The following is a 21,417-nucleotide window of genomic DNA, read 5'->3' on the forward strand; positions in this document are numbered from 1 at the left end:
CATATACGCTTTCTGCAGGCGGACACCCAGATGTTGTAGACTTAAGCCTATTTGATAGGTACAACAGGAAGGGAATATGTGGGTCGGGTCTTGCTATCTATTCCTTATATATAATCTATATCTATATATATCCTATATTAATGATTGCTTTAACTCCAGCAGCTTAACATTGCTTGTAACACGATAGCTACATGAGCAGAGACCTAGTCAGACCACTCCTTCCTTTGATAAGCAGCTCACTGTCTATAGACATGTACATTGAGAAAAAAAAAACAAAAAGCCAGCACTAAATGTGCACTTCAGCACTAAAAATTCCAAACTGTACTTCTAAAAATTTTGAGATTTTTGGCAAAAAAATTGCAATTTCTTGAGCTACCCCGCCACGTCACGGCAAATCTCATTTGGGGCAGTCCTACACTAAAATATTTTTATAAAAATGTGCCATACGGCCTCACCATAGACCAGGTGAGTGCTGCTAAGAGCAGTTCTACTATTCATATGTGAGGCCGTGTGGCACATTTTATAAAAATATTTTAGTGTAGGACTGCCCCAAATGAGATTTGCCGTGATGTGGCGGGGTAGCTCAAGAAATTGCAATTTTTTGCCAAAAATCTCCAAATTTGTATAATAAGTACAGTTTGGAATTTTTAGTGCTGAAGTGCACATTTAGTGCTGGCTTTTTGTTTTTTCTTCAATGTACATTGAGAGCCTGGTGTAGGCGAGGTCACCTTTCTCAGCTCGGATTCATCCTAAATTTAAGAACCCTGAGTGTGTCACAACTACGGCACCCATTAAACAAACGATACATTGTTGGATTCAGGAAAAAAAAAATAAGTGAAAAAAAAAAATACGGAGATGAAGAGGCGCTGTCACAATGTAAATCAAAAAATATATATATATGTAAATATTACATACATATAATGTAATTTTTACATATATATATATGTAAAAAAAATATATATATTTTTTTACACACCTTTGGATCACTGATTTTGAACATTGTTTACTTGTTTATTATAACAAATGTGCACATTCTTTGTTTAAAAAAAAATATCATACATATATATATATATATATATGTATGATATTTTTTTTTATATATGTATGGTATTTTTTTTTAAACAAAGAATGTGCACATTTGTTATAATAAACAAGTAAACAATGTTCAAAATCAGTGATCCAAAGGTGTGTAAAAAAATATATATATTTTTTTTACATATATATATGTAAAAATTACATTAGATATATATATATATATATATATATATATATATATATATCTAATGTAATTTTTACATATATATATGTAAAAAAAATATATATATTTTTTTACACACCTTTGGATCACTGATTTTGAACATTGTTTACTTGTTTATTATAACAAATGTGCACATTCTTTGTTTAAAAAAAAATATCATACATACATATATATATATATATATATATATATATATATATATATATATATATATATATCTATAAAACTTGACGGTAAAAAAAAGTCATGCCTTATTTTGTTTTTTTTGTTTTTTTTATATTTTATCCCTTTCTTGTAACTAATAGTATTACAATTATCACTACATAGAAATTTTGGCCAACATCTTTTAGTAATGTTCCCCATCTTGTTGTAATGTACCCATCCTTGTCCCCTTGTAGTATTGTGCCCCATCCTAGTCCCCATCCTACAGTAATGTGCTTGCTCATCCTTGTCCCCATCCTATAGTAATGTCCCCAGCCTTGTCCCCATCTTATCGTAATGTGCCCATCCTGTAGTAATGTGTCCAGCCTTGTCCCCATCTTATAGTAATGTTCCCCATCTTTGTCCCCAATCTCCTTATCCTGTAGTACTGTCCCCATCATATAGTTGTCCCATCCTATAGTCCATCCTTGTCCCCATCCTACAGTCATGTGCCCGCCTTGTCCCCATCCTATGGTCATGTGCCCGCCTTGTCCCCATCCTATGGTCATGTGCCCACCTTGTCCCTTTTCTATAGTAATGTGATCACCTTGTCCCTATTCTATAGTAATGTCCCCATCCTGTAGTAATGGTGGGGGGGGGGGGGGGGGAGTGGCTATAACTTACCGATCGGAGTGAGCTTCCACAGACGCCGGAGTGAAGCTGAGGGGGCGGTCTCCGGCCCCAGATCCACAGTGATTGGAGAGATCGGTCACAAGGCCGGTCTCTCCAATCAGAGCTGGGGGCGGGTGAAACTGAGGTCACCCAGCTCCAGCCAAATGATCAGTGCTACAGCACTGGCTAACACATTACAGTGGCTGTGATTGGCTGACGAATGCCGCTCAGCCAATCACAGCCTCTGTAGGTCCGGGGAGGAGACACCACCCCTCTTGAGGTCCCCTCCTCCCCGAATCTTAGGTATTTGCAATGCAAAGTGATCGCAGCCACCGGGGCCACGATTTCGCCATGACGTACTGGGTACGTCATGGGTCCTTAAGTACCAGGGAGCCATGACGTACCCAGTAAGTCATAGGTCGCTAAGGGGTTAATGTGCCGACAGACACACACACACACACACACACACACACACTTCTCACCTGTCCCGCGTTCCCTCGGCTTCCTCATCTCTGCTTCGTGCGGCCACCAGGCCCGTGCCCCTGGTGACTATTGCGGCTGGTGCAGGGGCCGCAGCCACTGTCAGTGATTTATGTCAAATGATTGTTTTCCTGGCGCTGCGCGCGCAGAGTCCTTGCCTCAGAGCGCAGCACCGGCAAAACATTCATCTAACAAAGTGCAGACAGTGGCTGCGGCCCCTGCACCAGCCGCGATAGTCACTGGGGGCACGGGCCTGATGGCCGCACGAAGTAGCCTGAGGGGCCGCATGCGGCCCGCGTGTTTGAGTCCCCTGCTCTAATTAGTTAAACAGCATGAAAATAAGCAAGTGTGCAGTTTGCTTTGATCTCTTATACAGTTCATCACCATGGAGCTTGGATTCCAGACTCTGCCCATATGCACTGTAGTTACATTTCAGGGGAGTGGTTAATTCCTAAAGTGAACCTGTCAGATGCAATATGCACCCAGAGCCACGAGCAGTTCTGGGTGCATACTGTTAATCCCTGCCTAACTGTCCCTGTATACACTAGCATAGATAAAGAGAGCTATAGAAAAACTATTTCTAAAGATCCTTTACGATATGCTAATGAGCGCAAGGATTAGTCGCAAGGGCGTTCGATCCTGCACGCATTCTGCCATTTTAGCATGCTCACAGGGGCGTGCTAAAATGGTATTCAATGCCCACTGCCCAGAGTAATCGGTGCTGATGCGAGTACCTGCGTCCGCTGTCACCACCTCTCAGACGCCGGGCTTAGGGTCAGTGCATATAATCAGATGTTACCCGACTTCCGGTCATGTGCACTATGAAACTGGATGTACGCGACCCTGTGTCAGAGCGGTCTAGTGCACATGACTGGAAGTGCCGGGACTTCTGATCACGCGCACTGACCCTAAGCCCGGAGTCTGAGAGGTGGTGACAACGGACATAGGTACGCGTGTCACCACCAATGACACTGGGCATTGAATAGCATGTTACCACGCCCCTGTGGGTTTGCTAATATACTAAAGGCCGCTTTACCCGCTACGATTTATCTGACGATATGTCGTCGGGGTCACGGTTTTCGTGACGCACTTCCGTCATCGTTAGCGACGTCGTTGCGTGTGACACCTACGTGCGACTCTGAACGATCGCAAATAGGGTGAAAATCGTTGACACGTCGTTCAGTTTCAAAATATTGTTCGTCGTTTGGAACGCAGCAGACATATTGCTACGTTTGACACCCTGCCAACAAAGAACAACATCCACATGACTGCCTTGGTCAAACAATATATCGCTGAACGATGTAGCGTGGTTTGTGAGAGGTGTACGTGTGACCACGATGTGTACAGGACCTATGAGCAATCTCGGCAAATCGTAACAACGATCTGGCCGTGTCACAACGCTAACGATGTCGCTGCGTGTAAAGCGGCCTTAAGAGGGCGGAATGAGTGAAGGAACTAATGCCCTTACGACTAGTACCTGCGCTCATTAGTGTGGAGACACGGGGCTCAGTGGGTGATCTCGTCCACTAAAACCCGCCGCCTTTAGAAAGACAGCGTGGCTCAGGGCTCATCCCAACTGAACGCCGGCCTCCTTAACCGTGGGCGTAACACTACTCAGACAACACAGGGTGAGGGAACCACAATAATTAGACTTTATTGGATCCCCAAACAATTAACGGCACATAACACAACCAGCAAAACACACAAATGTAACAGGCAACAGAGTCTCACCCTTCCGCTGGCTCACCAGGGATTAGAATGTCCATGCCTCACAGGTTCCAAGCTGTCTGAGGTCTGCAAAGTCTGTAACAGGTGACTGAACTGTCCCAACCTGCGTGTCCTCCTTAGGTAGTCCTGGTTTGATGATAAAATCCTGGCAGCCGGAGTCGAAATCCCTAGGCTGTGGATATGGTCTCCAACCGGGTCCGGAGTCCCTAGATTGAAGCCATAAGATATCCTGATCCTCTAGTCAGCTCCAAAGAGCTTAGACTGGATCCATCAGCATCCATCAACCTTCATTCACCTGGTGGCTTAAAGAAGTCCCTTTTATAGCCACAGCCTTCCACTTAGGGTACCTTCACACTTTAGCGATGCAGCAGCGATCCGACCAGCGATCTGACCTGGTCAGGATCGCTGCTGCATCGCTACATGGTCGCTGGTGAGCTGTCAAACAGGCAGATCTCACCAGCGACCAGTGAACAGCCCCCAGCCAGCAGTGACGTGCAAGCGACGCTGCGCTTGCACGGAGCCGGCGTCTGGAAGCTGCGGACACTGGTAACTAAGGTAAACATCGGGTATGATTACCCGATGTTTACATTAGTTACCAGCGCACACCGCTTAGCTGTGTGTGCAGGGAGCCGCGCACACTGAGCGCTGGCTCCTTGCTCTCCTAGCTACAGTACACATCGGGTTAATTAGCCCGATGTGTACAGCAGCTACATGTGCAGAGAGCCGGAGCCGGCAGCACAGGCAGCGTGAGAGCTGCGGAGGCTGGTAACTAAGGTAAATATCGGGTAACCACCTTGGTTACCCGATGTTTATCTTAGTTACCAGCCTCCGCAGCTGCCAGACGCCGGCTCCTGCTCCCTGCTCGCTTCATTTGTCGCTCTCTCGCTGTCACACACAGCGATCTGTGTGTCACAGCGGGAGAGCGCCTTTGAAGAAAACGAGCCAGGGCTGTGTGTAACGAGCAGCGATCTCGCAGCAGGGACCAGATCGCTGCTCAGTGTCACACACAGTGAGATCGCTAATGAGGTCACTGCTGCGTCACAAAAAGCGTGACTCAGCAGCGATCTCGGCAGCGAGCTCGCTGTGTGTGAAGCACCCCTTAGATACACTGCGTCCTCATCGATTGGTTGGACAAGATCGCCTCTCCCATTGGATGAATCTCAAGCTGCATAGACAATGTTCATTTAAATGATATGGGTAGAAAGACTGAAGATGTACATGTAATCTGGGAGTCACCGACTAGACAATGGCTACTAAGGTAATCACATTAGCAATACACAACTACAATACAATGGTTACTGGAAAAGTCTGGAGAACAATACCTCTGGCTTTCAATGGCCAACACAATTACATTGAGTCAACAAGAGTCTTGTAAAAACAATGAGGGACTTCTCCCCCGTCTATAGACAATCTATCATGCTGTCTGGCTGGATTTTAAGAAACTTTAACCCATGAGAGTCCATGTCGTCACAATTAGCATATCATAAAGGATCTTTAGAAATACTTTTTCCAAAAATCTCTTTATATATGCTACTAGATGCAGGGATGGTTAGGCAGGGTTTTGAAATATGCACCTAGAACTGCTCATGGTTCCGTGTGCAAATTGCATCTGACAAGTTGCCGTTCACATCCCAGTCACTACAGCCCATTGATTTCTATATTTTAGTTATTTGCTCACCTAACTGCCTCCCTCATCTTCTGAAAAGATGCCATTATAAATCACCAGTGTGCAGCTTTCACAACAGGTCTAATCCTAGAGCTGTGCACGTGTTCAAATTTGTGGTTATCTCCGTGTGTTAATATAAGGATAACAGTGTAGACTCCAGAACAAATCACTGATAGCGGAATGTGTTATCCAGAACTTGTGTTTGGCTTTATAGTTTTACTAATGCTACAGTTCTATTCACGAGAGCTATCACTCAAAGAAGATTGAATTGGTGCCAGAAACCAGAATGTACTGGAAGTGCAAAAGACTGCTGTTCTTCGGCTCCTCTGTGTACATGAGCTGTCTTCTGCACTTCCGATCATGTGCAGTGTTTCTGAAGCCGGGAAACGTACACCCGGCCTCAGAGGCTCAATGATGTGAGTGAACAAAGCCGTGCATGCCCGAGATTCGCATAGCGCTGACGAGGACGCCGACTCTTGTAAATCACGTTTGTCATCACGAACCTTTGAGCGTGATAACATGCTAAGTGAGCCAACTAGTCTGGGGAAACTAAAGCTGGTGTCACACATAACGACGACGACGTCGCTGCTACGTCACCATTTTCTGTGACGTTGCAGCGACGTCCCGTCGCTGTGTGTGACATCCAGCAACGACCTGGCCCCTGCTGTGAGGTCGCCGGTCGTTGCTGAATGTCCAGCTTCATTTTTTGGTCGTCACTCTCCCGCTGTGACACACACATCGCTGTGTGTGACAGCGAGAGAGCGACGAAATGAAGCGATCAGGAGCCGGCACTGGCAGCTGCGGTAAGCTGTAACCAGCGTAAACATCGGGTAACCAAGGGAAGACCTTTCCCTAGTTACCCGATGTTTACGCTGGTTACCAGCCTCCGCTCTTGCTGCCAGTGCCGGCTCCTGCACTGTAACATGTGGCTGCAGTATGCATCGGGTAATTAACCCGATGTATACTGTAGCAAGGAGAGCAAGGAGCCAGCGCTAAGCAGTGCGCGCGGCTCCTTGCTCTCTGCACTGTGACATGTAGCTGCAGCACACATCGGGTTAATTAACCCGATGTGTACTGTACTTAGGAGAGCAAGGAGCCAGCGCTAAGCGCGGCTCCCTGCTCTCTGCACATGTAGCACAGCGACGTTATGATCGCTGCTTCTGCTGTGTTTGACAGCTAAGCAGCGATCATAACAGCGACTTACAAGGTCGCTGTTACGTCACCGAAAATGGTGACGTAACAGCGACGTCGTTGTCGCTGTCGCTTAGTGTGACACCAGCTTAATGCTCCAAGAACTAGCCAAAGGCTTCATTTGCATAGTATAAAAGACTTTAGAAATACTTTTTCTAAAGACCTGTTTGTGTGCAATATAATAAATTGACTGTTAAGCAGGGAGTTAAGATAAGTACTCACAGCTGCAAGTGGCTCTGGGGGCACGGCAGTACCTGTCAGGTTCCCTTTAACATTGCAAAGTACAGGAGAAGTGTTAGGCCTTGTGCCCATGTTGCTTTTTTTTTTCATGCTTTTAATCAACAAAAGCAAGGAAAAAGCATACCAGCAAAGTCTATGAGAATCCCCACTTGCTGTGCCCACGTTGCTTCTTTTTTCCTTGTTTTTGTTACTGAAAAAAGAAGCACGCCAATAATTTCTGCGTTTTTTCACCAATTGACTTCAATGGAGTCAGTGAAAAATGAAGGTGTAATGACGACATTGCTTTTTTTATGGCACTGGGGTTCCCTGCAGCCTAATCTCGCAGTCTTTACGACGGGACCTACTGCAGGGATCTCCTTGACATCAAAAGGTGAATCGAGTTCATGCCGGCAGATCACCGGGGTTTCCTGCAGATCCACCAGCATGAATTCGGTTCAACTCTCCTTGCCTCCAGGGCGCCAATCACTGGAGTTCCCTCCAGCGAGGTTCGATGGTAAAAACTGCAAGGCTTAAGTGCAGGGAACGCAGGTGACGTCACAAGGTGAATCGAGTTCATGCCACCGGATCAACGGGGTATCCTGCAGATCTTCCACCATGAACTCTGTTCACCTTGTGACGTCACCGGGGTTCCCTGCATCTAGGCCTTGCAGTTTTTACCGCGGGACCTTGCTGGAGGGAACTCCAGTGACAGAGGTGCCCTGGTCTGTGAGGCAATCCATACCTCAGTAACCTGGGGTTGTCAAGGTGATGACCCAGGGTTACCGTGGCAGCAATTGGGTCCCTGTGATCACATTACAAGGACCTGATCAACAGGGAGAGGTAAGAGATTCCTCTCCCTACTTCCTAAATGCTGCGATCGCAGTGATCGCATCATTTAGGGGGTTAAACTGCTGGAACCGGAGTGGGTACCACTCTGGACAGTGAGATCCGGGTCCCGGCTGTAAGATCAGCCGGTGACCAAGTGACGGCCACGGGAGTACAGCGCCTCAACCCCCGCGGTTTCCATGACTTAAAAAAATGCACAATAAGAAGCATGGAAAAAAGCGTGTGAAAAAAAAATGCAAACGCAATAAAAAAAAATAAAAAAAAAAAAATGCATTTTTTGGCTGCTTTTTTCCTGCTAAAACATAAAAATGCAATATGGGCACATAGCCTTATTTATTTATTCATCAGGGAAAAACCACTGAAGACACTTATGGTAACAACAGACACATGGCCCATACACCGATGACACTCTTGATGTCACACCCCCCGCAACACCATCAATACGCTTGGTGTGACACCTCCACAATCATGCCGGTATGCTTGGTGCAACACCCCCTTCACACCTCCGGCACGCTTGGCGCAAAACATGCCATGGTGTGTGTGTAACCCCAATCTTACAGACACGCTTGGTGAAACACATCGGTGTCACTACATTGCTATTTATTCACAGCCGCACCTCCCTATTAGACTGGAGTCACACCGGCGTATGACTCACAAGAGTGCAATGTGAGAAAATCTCGCATTGCACTTGGCCCAATGTTAGTAAATAATGCAGCTCAGATCTGTGATTTGTTTCCTCAGCCCTAATTGGACTGAGGGGGAAGGGGGGGGGGGTGTAAATCACAGCATCCCACGATTGTCTGAGTCTTGGCTCACACGCACCCATACAAGTCTATAGGTGTGAGTGAAACATCGGTGACATCACACTCTCCTCCGCACCTGTGAGCTGATCGCAGAATTGGATCACAGTAAATAACACGCGGCACACGCTCTCAGCAGAGCCTGAGCCGAGGTCAGTAGGACACCGTAGCCGGTTCTCTCACACCAGATGCCATACACTGGTGTGACTCCAGCCTTAGGCCGAGGTCACACTGGTGTATATCCTCTCAACCATCGGAGGCGATCCGTTAATGACCCTGGGCCCGGGCTCTGCTGTGAGTGTGAGTCGAGTGTCAGTCACTGAGATCTGATTCTCTCGCATGTGAGTCTGAGCACAGGCGAGGAGGAGACATCACTTTCTCCATTGTCTTCCTCCGCGTATATCGCACTGCACACGGATGACATCAGTGCGGTCCGCTGTTTCGCAAGTACCCATAGACTTGTATTAGTGTGTGAGCTGAGATACACGGACAATCGCAGCATGCAGTGATTTTTCATCAGCACCTAGGCCTCACTCACACTGACGTATAATACAGAGGAGTGCAATGCAAGACAATCTCTCCCAATCATAGTCAATAAAGCAGAGCAGATCTGAGAGTTTCTCCTCAGTTCCAATAGGACTCAATGGCGGCCGTGATTAGCAGCAGTCTGAGCCTAGTCATTACATACATATGGCATTGGCTGGTGTGACCCGGGCCTTACACAGGAAGCTCCTGGACGACACCACCATCAGGGGAGCTCACCGTGTGTTACACCAGAGGCCCCCGCGCTCAATGGTACAGCTCACCTGCAGCAGCTTCGCTCACAGCCCCGCACTGGCATTATCCCGCACCCCGCTATACACGGGCAGAGCCCCGGATCACTGCTCGGGTCAACACTTCTCACAACTCGGCACTTCCCGTTTCCTCAGTCAGACTGCACCGGTAACCTGAAGCAGAACGTGCGCGCAGACCGACAGGAAGAAGTAACCGGGCTCAAGGGAAATATCCGTTACCGACTGTTCAGCGGCCGTTAGCTCAGCTCACCCTGAGCACCGAAGGCCGTACGGGGATTCCGTGACGTCAGAAAACTTAGTCACGCCCACTCCAGGACCGCATCCCGACGGTCTCGCGAGCTAATTGGTTCATCGCTAGCACGTGATGTTGACGGCTGCGCATGTGATGCACTCTGTTTTTAGCCAGGTTGTGAGCCCTTCACATGGCGGGAAGGGGCGTCTGAGTCAATTGTGCCATACGTGGAGAAATGGGCGGAGTCTTGCGGTGCAGGAACTGGAGAAAGCGTCATTCAAACCTCCCTCAGGAGAAACGTATTAACGTACACAATCACATGTATCAGCTTATAGGTGGTACAGGCATGGCGGCACACACCTCAGCCACCTGCCTGTATGGTTGGCGTACAGGTGGTACACAGGCATGGCGGCACACACCTCACCCTCCTGCCTGTATGGTCAGCATATAGGTGGTACACAGGCATGGCGGCACACACCTCACCCTCCTGCCTGTATGGTTGGCGTATAGGTGGTACAGAGGCATGGAGGCACACACCTCACCCTCCTGCCTGTATAGTCGGCGTATAGGTGGTACACACCTCCCCCTCCTGCCTGTATGTATGGTCAGCATATAGGTGGTACACAATGGGGAGATAAGGTATGCACACCAGTGACTATGTAAGGTGAATACATGGAATAGCAGAAACTGCTGTGTGAATACTGACATGAAAAATTCAATAGCTACATGTAAGAATGAAATGTGAAAAATGGAATCTGCATTACTGCCATGAATATATGAATAAAGAGAAATTTAGCTACTGAATTGATTAATGCAATAGAGCCCCAACACTACGCCAAAGTATTTCTCTACGTTGGGGTCCCTAGCTTGTGTGTGTCCTCTCATGCAGTTAAAGGACACACACAAGCTAGGGACCCCCAACGTAGAGAAATACTTTGGCGTAGTGTTGGGGCTCTATTGCATTGATCAATTCAGTAGCTAAATTTCTCTTTATTCATATGTTCATGGCAGTAATGCAGGTTCCATTTTTCACATTTCATCCTTACATATAGCTATTGAATTTTTCATGTCAGTATTCACACAGCAGTTTCTGCTATTCCATGTATTCCCCTTACATAGTCACTGGTGTGCATACCTTATCTCCCCATAGTGATGTTTTTTTAGGTTTTTGCACCCAGTTCAGACATAGAATGGAGTTCCAAACGTTATTTTGTATTTATTTATAGGTGGTACACAGGCATGGCGGCACACACCTCCCCTGCCTGTATGGTTGGGGTATAGGTGGTACACAGGCATGGCGGCACACACTTCCCCCGCCTGTTTGGTCAGCGTACAGGTGGTACACAGGCATGGCGGCACACACCTCACCCTCCTGCCTGTATAGTTGGCGTATAGGTGGTACACAGGCATGGCGGCACACACCTCACCCTCCTGCCTGTATGGTTGGTGTGTCGCCCTGGACAAGCCAGGGGCCACAGAGCACAACACCTACACACCCCACACTCCCTGTAGGCACATCAAGGTCAGATACAAAAATCCTTGTTGCCCTCCCCAGGGGCTGATGTCCACACCAGGGGGTGGAGCCAGGCGGTTGGTCTCCACCCACCAAGGAGTTCACAGTCCTGGAGGAGGGAAAACAGGCAGTTAAGCTAGGGAAGTGAAGGAGAGAGGAGTCAAGATAGAGTTGAGTAGTGAAAGTGGAAAGAGTAAAGTGACAGCTAAAGAGCCTGAAGTTGGTCCGGGTGTGTGGCCCGGATGGAGCAGCAAGGTTGGCAGACGGTGGTGACCGTCTGCAGGAGTGGCCTATCAGAGTTTGCCGTAAGGACCGTGGACAGGCGGTGGCCCGGCGGTACCGGACCGGTACACAAGGAGAAGCCAGCACCATTGGCAGGGGCTTTTCGGACCCCGGCAAAGCTAGGAGTCGCCGTGAAGTTGCCGAATCCGTTAGTGAATTGGACCTCCGGGTTTCCAAACAGTCAAGTCCCGACAGAAGGCAACCGTCCAACCGTGAAGGGGAGACACCGCCACCGCCAAGGGCAACCGTTTCCCAGGGCCAGCGCCTGCGGGCAAAAGGGGCTCCTCCGGCCCACATCCAGGTCGGGGAGTGGGTTACCGGTGGGAACCCATCGGAATCAACATAGAACATAGGTGCAGGGAGAGACAGTCATCACTAACCTGCAGGGAACAACAACACCGCAGCCGTCCGAGGGACCTGTCCATCCAGCCGCTTGTTTTACCTTGAACTGTGTCATCATCATTGGGCTGAGTGAGTACCTCCGTGCCGTGCGGCACAGCGCTGCCCCTGCGACCCTGCACCTCACCAGGCCCCGCAACCCGCCTGCCACCCACTCCTACCCCATCACCGGGCCCCGGGACAACCAAACCCCTACCCACGGAGGGGAGAAATACCAACAAAGCTGCTCCCTGTCACCGCTCCCGGGATCCCCGTTCAGAGCAGCGGTGGTGTCCACCAGAGTCACCACAACCGTGGGTGGCGTCACGGACAATATCCCTAAAACCAAAACCACCCCTTTTCACTCACGGGCGAGGAGCGCCGCTCGAGTCCCCGGGATCCGGCCCATCGCTTGAGCCACCGAGCAGCAGCGGCCGCAGCAGCAGCGGCAGCCGGACCCGAGCAGTGGGAGAGCGCAGCGTCCTCTCCTCCGCCCGCGACAACTTGGCGTCACGAACAGGATCTTACCGCTCTGCCGTCTGGTAGAGGTGCGCCTTGTTACCGCCGGAGGTGTCCGGCCGAAAAATTTCAGAAGCCGCCATCTTTGGCGCGAAAAGTTCCCGCTCGAGTAGTGGAGGCGCGAAGGCCAAAACTCCGCCCCTGTAGAGGAGGAGCCGGAAAGAGGCTGAAGGGGGACGAAATGGCGACTGGTCGCATGTAGCGCGGCTATAAAAGCAGGGACGCCAGGACCCTGCGGCCATCTTGTTCCTGGGAGAGGCCGCCAGCAACATGTACATGCCGTCCCAAAGCACCGTAGCCCCCGCGCCTGGAACCGCGGCGTGGGTGGAGATCCGGACCGCGCATCTCTACCAAAGGCTGCAGGTCAAGATGCAGCTCCTCATGGAGGAATGGGAGACCGACATGGCAGAAGTCATAGCGACCGTGCGGAGACGCGAGGAGGAAGTAGCGGCAGGGAGGGTGAGTGATCCACGCCCCGGTACCCCTAGTGGGTCGGTCATCGAGGCTGCGGGGCCCGGTCCAAGCCTGCTCGCCCTGCTACCTCTCTCGCTACCCGTCTCGGCTGCCGTGACCCCGCCACTAGGCCCGCTACCACCGCAACCGGTAGTGATACCCAGCATGTCCGCCCAGGCGGACCGATCTGTAGCCGGAGCCCGTAGTCGACCGGAGGTGCTGCCGTGGAAAGCTCCGAAGCCTAAACCGGAGGCATCTGCAGAGAATTCCCCCGAGCCGGAGCTGACGGCCCGCTCCGTGCCGAAGGCCCAGCAGAGGAAAGCCCCTGTGCCCATCCCCACACCTCGGCTGAGGTTGCGCCGGGTTGCCGCTGCAAGGCGGCGTCCAAGGCCAAGTCACCGCGGGACCTTCAGCCCAGATCACCAGCAGTGGGCAGTGTCCAGAAGGTCTCGCGGGGCCCGACCCATGCGCTGGAGCTTGCAGCAGAGCTATATTGGGATAGGGAGCCGGTACCGTTGGGCCTGGAAATCGAGGAGAGGGAAAGGAAAAAGGCGGAGTTGGTGGCCCGTGCAATCCGGGAGAAAGAGAACCTCCGTCAAGCAACTTTCCGAGTCCGGGGCCCGCTGTATGAAGGGCAGGTGAGGCGGTTTGATGTCCGCCGGGCTATGGTTTCATATATGAATCGGGCCTGGAGGCCGAAGTTTTCATAGCCCGGCGGGATGTTAATGCTCACCTGCCAGAAGAGTACCCTGGCCGCAACCTGATGCCAGGGGACTTAGTGCAGTACACCCGGCACTGCGGGGAGAGGGGGTGGTTCGCGCTGGATGCGAAGCTGAGGGGCAGCCAGGAGGCCCGTGTGAGCACCGCGCCCCTTCCCCAAAGTGATGCCGAGGACTCTGAGTAGGACAGCGGAGCACCGTTGTCACCGTCCCCGTTGGGACCACCAGTGTGTGTTAAAAGTTGTGAAAGTTTTGAAAAAGAATGATAAGTAAATGATTAAACCGAAGATTTACCTGATTGACAAGCCTTGATTTGGAACCGGTCGTAGCCGGCAGCTGGTCCCCGTTGGGACCCCCTTAACCTTGCATAGAAACTTCTATGAACATGCCTGAGAACTTGCAGGGCAACCACAAACTAGTGGCTTGTAAATAAAAATGTTGTTTATGGCTTAACCGTTACCGCCTCCGGAGAGGCAGATTGGAGGAAGGGCCCGCAGTGGAGTAGGCTGAGGCCCAGCCACCACCGGAACCGGTGGCGATCCTCTGGAGGGAAAGGACAGATCCCGCTCGGGTGACTTGTGCTGTACTGGGGTCAAGGGGTGCTGCCTGTTTTCTTAGGGGCAGCATCAGGGCCAGGTTGCTTGGGTGGGTGAGAGCGGAAGACGTACCGTTTGCAGCAACGTTTAAGTAAGAGTACCTCCCGATGTGGGAAGATGTTATTTTAATTGTAAGTGTGTTACCGTTTTTACCTTTTCATATTTTCCAGTTGGTGAAAATAAAACCGGTGATGGACGGGCAGCCCGAGGACGGTCTGCATTTTGCTAAGGGGGAATGTGTCGCCCTGGACAAGCCAGGAGCCACAGAGCACAACACCTACACACCCCACACTCCCTGTAGGCACATCAAGGTCAGACACAAAAATCCTTGTTGCCCTCCCCAGGGGCTGATGTCCACACCAGGGGGTGGAGCCAGGCGGTTGGTCTCCACCCACCAAGGAGTTCACAGTCCTGGAGGAGGGAAAACAGGCAGTTAAGCTAGGGAAGTGAAGGAGAGAGGAGTCAAGATAGAGTTGAGTAGTGAAAGTGGAAAGAGTAAAGTGACAGCTAAAGAGCCTGAAGTTGGTCCGGGTGTGTGGCCCGGACGGAGCAGCAAGGTTGGCAGACGGTGGTGACCGTCTGCAGGAGTGGCCTATCGGAGTTTGCCGTAAGGACCGTGGACGGGCGGTGGCCCGGCGGTACCGGACCGGTACACAAGGAGAAGCCAGCACCATTGGCAGGGGCTTTTCGGACCCCGGCAAGGCTAGGAGTCGCCGTGAAGTTGCCGAATCCGTTAGTGAAGGGGACCTCCGGGTTTCCAAACAGTCAAGTCCCGACAGAAGGCAACCGTCCAACCGTGAAGGGGAGACACCGCCACCCGCCAAGGGCAACCGTTTCCCAGGGCCAGCGCCTGCGGGCAAAAGGGGCTCCTCCGGCCCACATCCAGGTCGGGGAGCGGGTTACCAGTTGGAACCTATCAGAATCAACATAGAACATAGGTGCAGGGAGAGACAGTCATCACTAACCTGCAGGGAACAACAACACCGCAGCCATCCGAGGGACCCGTCCATCCAGCCGCTTGTTTTACCGTGAACTGTGTCATCATCATTGGGCTGAGTGAGTACCTCCGTGCCGTGCGGCACAGCGCTGCCCCTGCGACCCTGCACCTCACCAGGCCCCGCAACCCGCCTGCCATCCACTCCTACCCCATCACCGGGCCCCGGGACAACCAACCCCCTACCCACGGAGGGGAGAAATAACAACAAAGCTGCTCCCTGTCACCGCTCCCGGGATACCCGTCCAGAGCAGCGGTGGTGTCCACCAGAGTCACCACAACCGTGGGTGGCGTCACGGACAATATCCCTAAAACCAAAACCACCCCTTTTCACTCACGGGCGAGGAGCACCGCTCGAGTCCCCAGGATCCGGCCCATCGCTCGAGCCACCGAGCAGCAGCGGCCGCAGCAGCAGCGGCAGCCGGACCCGAGCAGTGGGAGAGCGCAGCGTCCCCTCCTCTGCCCGTGACAACTTGGCGTCACGAACAGGATCCTACCGCTCTGCCGTTTGGTAGAGGTGCGCCTTGTTACCGCCGGAGGTGTCCGGCCGAAAGTTTTGCAAAGCCGCCATCTTGGGCTCGAAAAATTTCCTGCTCGAGCGTCTTCCCGAGCAGGAAAGGCGCGAAAGTGGAGCCCCGCCCCCTGAAGAAGGAAGTGCTAAAAAGAGGCTAAGGGGGACAGGATGGCGTCCGGCCGCATGTGAACCGCGGCTGTGGAAGCAGGGATGCCAGGACTCTGCCAGTGTTTGGTTCCTGGAACACCGCTGCACGAGATGTCCCGTCCGTCCGGCACTGCTGAAACCTCGGTGCCCGTGCCCGCGGCCAACGCCCCGACCGACCCGTTACCCCTGTCACCGGTAGCGGAGCTCGCAGCGTCTGCGAGGGAGGGCCCAGACCTGGGGTCCCCAGGTCTTACCTTTGTCACCCGCCCTGCCACCGGTCCCGGCTTCCATCCCAGCGGCACCGCCAATGACGACGGCCCCAGCAGTCCGCCCGGTCGCAACGGCAGCGAAGCACCCATCCCGTTAACTATCTGGGCAGCCTGGTTCTGGACTGGGGTCAAGGGGTGCTGCCCATTTCTTATGGAACAAGCGGCTGGATGGACGGGTCCCTCGGACGGCTGCGGTGTTGTTGTTCCCTGCAGGTTAGTGATGACTGTCTCTCCCTGCACCTATGTTCTATGTTGATTCCGATGGGTTCCCACCGGTAACCCGCTCCCCGACCTGGATGTGGGCCGGAGGAGCCCCTTTTGCCCGCAGGCGCTGGCCCTGGGAAACGGTTGCCCTTGGCGGTGGCGGTGTCTCCCCTTCACGGTTGGACGGTTGCCTTCTGTCGGGACTTGACTGTTTGGAAACCCGGAGGTCCCCTTCACTAACGGATTCGGCAACTTCACAGCAACTCCTAGCCTTGCCGGGGTCCGAAAAGCCCCTGCCAATGGTGCTGGCTTCTCCTTGTATACCGGTCCGGTACCGCCGGGCCACCGCCCGTCCACGGTCCTTACGGCAAACTCCGATAGGCCACTCCTGCAGACGGTCACCACCATCTGCCAACCTTGCTGCTCCGTCCGGGCCACACACCCGGACCAACTTCAGGCTCTTTAGCTGTCACTTTACTCTTTCCACTTTCACTACTCAACTCTATCTTGACTCCTCTCTCCTTCACTTCCCTAGCTTAACTGCCTGTTTTCCCTCCTCCAGGACTGTGAACTCCTTGGTGGGTGGAGACCAACTGCCTGGCTCCACCCACTGGTGTGGACATCAGCCCCTGGGGAGGGCAACAAGGATTTTTGTGTCTGACCTTGATGTGCCTACAGGGAGTGTGGGGTGTGTAGGTGTTGTGCTCTGTGGCCCCTGGCTTGTCCAGGGCGACACATTGGCGTATAGGTGGTACACAGGCATGGCGGCACACACCTTCCCCGCCTGTATGGTTGGTGTATAGGTGGTACATAGGCATGGCAGCACACACCTCACCCTCCTGCCTGTATGGTTGACATATAGGTGGTACACAGGCATGGCGGCACACACCTCACCCTCCTGCCTGTATGGTTGACATATAGGTGGTACACAGGCATGGCGGCACACACCTCATCCTCCTGCCTGTATGGTTGGCGTATAGGTGTTATTAATAATAATAATAATAATAAAGTTTATTTATATAGCGCCAACATATTCCGCAGCACTATACAATCAGGTGGGGCTTGTACAGACAAAAACAAAAAATAGCACATAATTCAGCAGCTACAGTAGGAATGAGGACCCTGCTCGAAAGATTACAATCTATGGGGAAAGAGGGGGACACAAAAGGTGAAGCGCACTTGTAGTATCTGGTCCGGCCATCGTTATGCTAGTTTATTGGTTACATATAAAGATGAATGATCTGGTCTTTAGACGATGAATGATCTGGTCTTTAGACAGTACCCTTTTGGGTGCCCCTTACGTGCTATTGGTTGTATGTAGGATGTGAAGACAAATAGGAGAGAGAAAGTTATGAATAGCATTTAGAAGGTCGGACAGGGGGAGTGTTAGGTTAGTAAGTTACGATGATAAGCTTGTCTGAAGAGATGTGTTTTTAACCCCTTCAGCCCCCGGGCACTTTCCGTTTATGCGTTTTTGTTTTTTGCTCCCCTTCTTCCGAGAGGCGTAACTTTTTTATTTTTCCATCAATCTTGCCACATGAGGGCTTGTTTTTTGCGGGACGAGTTGTACTTTTAAATGAACCCATAAGTTTTACCATATAGTGTACTGGAAAACGGCAAAAAAATTCCAAGTGCGGAAAAATTGCAAAAAAAGTGTGATCGTACAATAGTTTTTGGGATATTTTATTCACTGTTCACTATATCGTAAAACTGAGGTATGTATGTGATGCCTCAGGTCAATGCGAGTTTGTAGACACCAAACATGTATAGGTTTACTTGTATCTAAGGGGTTACAAGCTTGTCCAAAAAAAGTGGCGCACGTTTTTGCGCCATTTTCCAAAACCCGTAGCGTTCTCATTTTTCGGGATCTGAGGCTCAGTGATGGTTTTTTTTTTTGCGTCTTGACCTGACGTTTTTAACGCTACCATTTTTGCGCAGATGCTACATTTTGATCGCCTGTTATTGTATTTTGCGCAAAATTTGCGGCGACCAAAAAACGTAATTTTAGCGTTTGGAATTTTTTTGCCGCTACGCCGTTTACTGATCAGATTCATTGATTTTATATTTTGATAGATCGGGCATTTCTGAACGCGGCGATACCAAATATGTGTGTATTTTTTATTTTTTTAACCCTTTAATTTTCAATGGGGTGAAAGGGGGGTGATTTGAACTTTTAGGTTTTTTTTATTTTTTTTTAATTTTTTAAAACTTTTTTTTTTTATTTTACTAGTCCCCCTAGGGGGCTATAGCGATCAGCAATCCGATCGCTCTGCACTATCTGCAGATCTCAGCTACAGAGCTGAGAACTGCAGATTTGCTGCTTTACTTTCAATGCCGGCTGTATTCCGGCATTGAGAGGAAGTGAGTCATGTTAGCTACAGGCGTCATGACATGACCCTGTGCTACCATGGCAACCACCGAAAGTCACGTGGTCATGTCACGTGACTTCTGGTGGGGTGGGGTAAGTGACTGTCATGGCGGCGCCCATGTACATATCGCTGCCAGATTTTGGCAGCGAAATGTAAGGGGTTAATGACCGCGGGGTGGAATCGCTTCCACCCGCGGCTAGCAGGCACACATGTCAGCTGTTGAAAACAGCTGATATGCGCGCGGATCGCGGCAGGGGGTGGGGCTTACCGGCACACGATCCATGACGTACCCAGTACGTCATGGGTCGTTAAGGGGTTAATACTCGCTTAAAAACTTGGGGGCTGGATATTAGTCGCATTCTTTGGGGTAGTGCATTCCAGAAAACTGACGCAGCACAAGAAAGTCCTGGAGACGGAGGTGTGAGGTTCGTATTATGGAGGATGTTAGTCTAAGATCATTTGCGGAACGGAGGGTGGGGTAGGATGATAGACAGAGATGAGAGATGAGATATATATATACAATAGCCCACAGTCCAGTAGACCACTGCGCAACCAACTCTGTCCTCACCTATTGTACCATCACCCATTTCCTGTAGACTCCTGTAGTCCTCTCTCCTCCTATACCAGTCTGTTTTGTACTGTTAATGATTGTTGTACGTATACCCTCTTTCACTTGTAAAGCGCCATGGAATAAATGGCGCTATAATAATAAATAATAATAATATATAGTGGTGCAGAGCTCTGGAGAGCTTGGTGGGTGAGGGATATGAGTTTATATTGTATTCTGTAGCTGATAGGTAGCCAGTGTAGTGACTGGCACAAGGTGGAGGCATCAGTGAAGCGGCTGGACAGGAACATGACCTTGGCTGCTGCATTCAAGATGGATTGGAGAAGAGAAAGTTTGGTCCGAGGGAGACTAATCAGTAAAGAGTTGCAGTAATCCAGGCGGGAATGAATAAGACCGACAGTAAAGGTTTTTGCAGTTTCAAAAGTGAGAAATGGTCGGATTCTGGAGATGTTTTTACGGTGCAGGTGACATGTGCGATTGAGGGATTGTATATGGGGAATGAAGGAGAGTTCTGAGTCAAATATAACCCCAAGACAACAAGCGTGCCACTTGGGTGTAATGATTAAATCATCGAAGGTAATTGAGATGTTGGATGTAGGTTGGTTAGAGGGAGGAAACACAAGAAACTCAGTTTTGGAGAGATTCAGTTCCAGATAGAGGGAGGACATGCTTTGAAAGACAGCAGACAGACAATCCCATGTATTTTGTAACAAAACAGGGGTGATGATTGGAGATGAAGTGTATAATTAGGTGTAATCAGCGTAGAAATGGTATTGGAAACCGAATCTGCTGATGGTTTGTCCAATAGGGGCGGTGTATAGAGAGAAGAGGAGAGGGCCCATGACTGAGCCTTGAGGAACCCCGAAGGTGAGGGGGAGAGGAGCAGAGTAAGAGCCGGTAAAGGAAACAGTGAAGGAGTGGTCAGACAGATAGGAGGATAACCAGGCGAGGCGAGAGCAGTGTCCTTGAGGCCAATAGAGCGGACCATGGTGAGGAAAAGTTGGTGATCCACAGTGTCAAAAGCAGCTGAGAGATCCATGATAAACAATAGGGAATAGTGGCTGTTAGATTTTGCTGTTAATAGATCATTTGAGACTTTGGTGAGGGCTGTTTCGGTGGAGTGTAAAGAGCGGAAACCAGATTGAGAGGATCGAGAAGTGAGTTTTCAGAGAAATAGCGGATTAGCCGAGAGTGGACCAAGCGTTCCAGGAGTTTAGAGATAAAGGGGAGATTAGAGACTGGTGTGTAGTTAGCAGCACAGTTCTGATTGAGGGAAGGTTTTTTTAAGTAGAAGGGTTATGATGGCATGTTTAAATGATGAAGGAAAGATACCTGATGAAAGAGAGAGGACAAACATTTTGGTTAGCTAGGTAGTGACGGCTGGGGAGAGAGCCCGAAGGAGATGTGAGGGAATAGGGTCACTGGTGCAGGTTGTCGGGCAAAAAGAAGCGAGGAGCCGGGTCACTTCTCTTCTCTGACAGGCTCAAAAATTGAAAGTGAGCTTGAGGAGCAGGAGAGGAGTGGATCCAGGCTCTGAGGGGATTTTTCAAAAATTTCCTGGCGAATGTGATCTTAGATTGATCTTTTATAAGAAGAAAGTGGCCAGAGGTGTTACATAGGCATGGCGGCACACACTTCAACCTCCTGCCTGTATGGTTGGCATATAGGTGTTACACAGGCATGGCGGCACACACCTCACTCTCCTTCCTGTATGGGTCGTACTTGTTAGTTGATGTGAAGTTTCATGATGAGGCTGATCAGATGGTTTGGCACACCCCTATCCTTAAAGAAGTTGTCCAGTTACCAAAACTGTTTTTTTTTTCTGATAAATCTTGCTAATATGTGCCCCTCAACACATCTATTAT

The 21,417-nt window shown here is 50.4% G+C and overlaps 1 protein-coding gene across 1 annotated transcript in view; it reads right to left on the reverse strand.

The window, feature by feature from the left end:
• Positions 1-10,103, reverse strand: part of CLK3 (CDC like kinase 3) — an 82,520-nt gene extending 72,417 nt beyond the window's left edge. Inside the window, exon 1 of the mRNA XM_075345615.1 lies at positions 9,808-10,103. The gene's annotated coding sequence lies outside the window, so the exon portion shown is untranslated. The remainder of the gene's footprint in view (positions 1-9,807) is intronic.
• Between the last annotated feature and the right edge of the window lie 11,314 nt (positions 10,104-21,417).

The sequence above is a fragment of the Anomaloglossus baeobatrachus genome, chromosome 4, assembly GCF_048569485.1.
Source record: "Anomaloglossus baeobatrachus isolate aAnoBae1 chromosome 4, aAnoBae1.hap1, whole genome shotgun sequence".
NCBI classification, from domain to species: Eukaryota; Metazoa; Chordata; class Amphibia; order Anura; family Aromobatidae; genus Anomaloglossus; species Anomaloglossus baeobatrachus.